This window comes from Chrysochloris asiatica, unplaced genomic scaffold (assembly GCF_000296735.1).
Source record: "Chrysochloris asiatica unplaced genomic scaffold, ChrAsi1.0 scaffold00140, whole genome shotgun sequence".
NCBI classification, from domain to species: Eukaryota; Metazoa; Chordata; class Mammalia; order Afrosoricida; family Chrysochloridae; genus Chrysochloris; species Chrysochloris asiatica.
This window is the reverse complement of record NW_006408658.1, coordinates 4980071-4984363: the sequence shown is the minus strand read 5'-3', so window position 1 is coordinate 4984363 and position 4293 is coordinate 4980071. Positions and strand designations below refer to the sequence as shown.

Genomic DNA, 4293 nt, shown 5'->3' with positions numbered 1-4293 from the left:
GCAACAAGTTTTAAAATGAGTATGCTGTGGTTGTCATGTGCCATCCAGTCAGTTCCGAAACAGAGTGACCCTATATAGGGTTTCAGCAGAGTGGCTAATGAGCTTGAACCACCGACCTTGTGTTTCAAACTGACTTTGTTACCCACACATTAACCCACAGTGTCACAATGTATAGGCTGTATGAAACAATAGCCATGATGTTTATAGTGCTTAAATTTCATAAGAAACAAAATACACTAACAATTTTACATGTCAGAAGGTAGGTAATTAATTATATTAAAATGGTTCTGTAACCCTTTCATTATAATAAAGAGGAAATACAGCTAATTTATAATAGAATTTGACAAGGATTTTATAACAAGGACTAAAGTAAGTGTAATATTAGATGTATGAAATTATAGTAAATAGTATATGAAGTAATAACAATAACAAAATAATCCCAAGTGGAACATCATTGTTGTGAAACAAGACAGGTAAGAGAAACAGATAGTAAATATATTAAATAGAAAAGCAAATGTATCAATTTTAAATATGCATATATAGTTTATTTTGAAATTTAGTCTACTTGAAAGAATAAAACCTTTATATTTCTTTAAACAAAAATTCAGTGCTTCTTATAACTTACAATAATATAAAAAGTCTAAAAGGTTAAGTGTGAATATTTATGAGTTAAGATTTCTGGCTCATTTAAAACTCTGTAAATTCCATAAGGTCAGGAAAGCAATATAGTCATCATCTACTCCTACCATACTGTATTTCTAAAACAATAAGAAAAAATACTTTAAAAAATGATACTAATTATACTAGGAAAAGTGAAAAGATGCAAAAATACCAATTACTCTGGCATCAATGTTCATATTCGATCTACTGATATTGAAACATCAAACAAACATTGAAATTTATTAAAATTGTAAAATCATAAAGGAATTTGGGATTGGGAAAGAAAATCAAGAAAAGGAATATGAAAAGATGTTGGAAATAAAAATGGAACTATGGTACAGTGAAACACAGAAAAGGGAACAATTAAAAATACATATTAAATATATTTCTTATGAAATTGCATTTTATCTAAAGTTTCATTAAACGGCACAGTGAATCTCATTCATATTAGGTGCTGCTCCTCTTACATTTCTTATTTCTGCAATAATATTTTCTTCACACAGTCATAGATCTGCTTGGTTCTGACTCCATAGATAATAGGGTTGAGCATCGGTGGCACTATGACATAGAGATTGGCCAGTAGTATGTGAATATAGCGAGGGACATTCTTGCCAAAGCGATGTGTCATAAAGGAGAAGAGGGCTGGTGTGTAGAAGGACAGAATTACAAACACATGTGAACCACATGTACTGAGAGACTTCAGCCGGGCTTCCCGTGAAGGCAGACGGAAAACAGCATGGAGTATCTGGACATAAGAAATTATAATGGCTATGATGTCAAACACTAGGTTACAAATAGCACATAAACCATGAATAATATTGACCATAATACTGGCACAAGACAGGCGAGCAAGACCCATGTGTTCACAATAGGTGTGAGGGATGATATAATTCCCACAGAAGGGAAGTCTCTGTATGAGAAATATGGATGGACTAACAAAAATAAATGACCTCATTAATACACCAAGACCAATTACAGAAATAACTTTGTTAGTGAGGATGGTGCTATATCGGAGTGGGTTGCAGATGGCCACATAGCGGTCATAAGCCATTGCCAAGAGTACTGATGATTCCATGCCAGTAAAGCTGTGAATGAAAAACATCTGGGTGAGGCAGGCACCAAAGACCATCTCTCTGAAGTTGAACCAGAAGATACCAAGCATCTTAGGGACGGTAGCTGTGGATAGACCCAAGTCGATAATGGCCAACATGGCCAGAAAATAGAACATGGGTTGGTGCAGGCTGTTCTCAGCCTGGATCACAAACAGAATGGTGAAGTTCCCTAAGAGTGCAATCATATACACAGCAAAAAATGGATAGCCGATCCAGATGTGGTAAATTTCCATTCCTGGAATTCCAAGCAGTAAGAAGGATGAGGGGTGGAATTGGGTGTCATTAGTAGGTAACATTCTATATTGTATTGCATAAGTCCACAGGTGTCAGAAGTGTGTGTTCATTCAGTCTGCAGGGCATCAGGTATAATCCTGCAACATTAGAGATATAAACATAACATAAGAACATCAGACATTATGTGCATTCTCTTCTGTAGTTAATTCTATGAATTTGAGGTTTTTATGTACCGATCCCTAGCTGGAAGTGACATCTCAAGGATGAAACCCTGCAAAAAAGCTATTCTGTCCACCCCTTCACCACTAACCATATTCTTTATATTTTGAATAGTTTCAGGTTCTTCTGTGCCTTCAATATAGAGGTGGCCATTGATTTCAGTTGTTTAAATAAGTTATAGGATGCATAATATACATTCAATAAATACAATCTCATCAAAATTTGCACCAAGGTATTAGAAAAGCAGATTTAAAAATTGAAAGAATTAAAAAGTAAAGTTTTTAATGTATACTCATAATAAAATTCCACCATGCAGTTATCAGTTTTTTTTTTTTTTTTTTTTTTTTTGTGCTGTGTTGTCTTGTGTGTTAGTATGATACTGGAAGTTGTATCATTACAAGTATCAACATTACAAGTACCAAAAGGATTATTTATGGCTGTTAAATTCCAGCACAGATTCTATGCTAATACAAAGTAGAATGAGAGGTCTGTTAATATAATTCTAAAATTAGCCAAAGAATATCCTATGTACCAAAGCATAATATTGCATAATATATTACTAGTGCTGGAAGATAAATGCACTAAGTAAGAAGTCATTTAAAATATACAGTAACAAAACAATGGAATTCAACATACCCAGGATCTTGAAGATGGAGTAGTACTGGACAACGTTATGTTCTGTTGTATATGAGGACATAAATTAAGTTGATTTGAAGGTGACTATCAACTACAACACAGTCAACAACAGAGTCCAGGTGTGGCACTGTGGGTTAATGCACTGGACTACAAAGTCTGTTTGAATAACATGGTCAGCAGTTCAAGCTCACCAGTCACTCTTTGGAAACCCTATACGGGGGTCAGTATGAGTTGGAACCAACTCAAAGGCACTTAACAACAACAAATCAATAGTCTCAACGCTTGACACAAATTCATATGCAGTATGCGTCACGGTGGGTTTATGTGCTAGACTGTAAAGTCGGTTTGAACTGCAAGGTTGGTGGTTTAAGCTCACTAGTTGCTCCTTGCAAACCCTCTACAGGGTTGCTATGGGTGGGAACTGACTCGATGGCACTTAACAACAATAATTTTGTAATTATTATCACTGTTTTACAAAAACATCATAATTTAAGTACTTCTAAATTTGATTCCTTAACCTACCCCCAACAAACTCCAATCTTAAATTTATCATGGTTTTACTGTTGTCTATGTAAACAAATAGGCGCTCTGGTAGGTAGTGATTAGGAATCGGGCTGATAACCTCAAGGTCGGCAGTTGGAAACTACCAGAGGTTTTGTGGGAGAAAGATGAGGCGTTTTGCTCCCGTAAAGATTTACAGCCTAGGAAACCCTGTGCAGGGTCACTATGAGTCGGAACCGACTTCACGGTACTTAACACCAACAATGTAAACAAATATCATTAACATTCAGTGAGTTGAATAATTCAGCTATCTGAGAAAACTGCCTTCTCCCTATTTATTGGTTTGAAGAAAAATGTTAATTCTACTTCTACACACAGCAAGAAAATTAGTAGATTTGTGTCTATCTTAATAGACCTAATTTAGTCTGTCATTATTTCTTTAGTTGATTACAAGACAGTATTTTCTAGTGCTTAAATTAGTCTTTAATGAGACAAATTGTGTTGAAACTTAGATTTACTGTTTGTTCAGCAGTCAAAGGAAATTAAATAACAAATATCACTTATAAACTGGGTGACCTTCCAAGCATAAATTCATAAATTAACTTCAATATACCTCAATTTCTTAATCTGCAAAAAAATTGATTTATAGCCTTTTTACTGTTAATGTTAATAGCAATTTATTTATTTATTTAATAGAAATTTATTTGTAAAACTCATTAAATAAGTTTTCTTAAATTTTATTATTCATGATTCTTTACCTGTATGGTAGAATCGTTTCTCTAAAATGTACTCAGAATGAATTCAGGTTGAAATCCAAATGTTTCAGTAACATTCAGGCTCTTGTGAACTGTGATCTTATTTATTCCCTAGTCTTCATGCTTCTTTCCCCAAAGCTTACCCTATGTCCCCTCTCTTCTTCTATCTCTCTTCA

At 34.4% G+C, this 4293-nt stretch overlaps 1 pseudogene; it reads right to left on the bottom strand.

Annotated features, from left to right (window-relative positions):
* Positions 1 to 1036: 1036 nt before the first annotated feature.
* LOC102822754 lies at positions 1037 to 2068 on the bottom strand (annotated as a pseudogene).
* Between the last annotated feature and the right edge of the window lie 2225 nt (positions 2069 to 4293).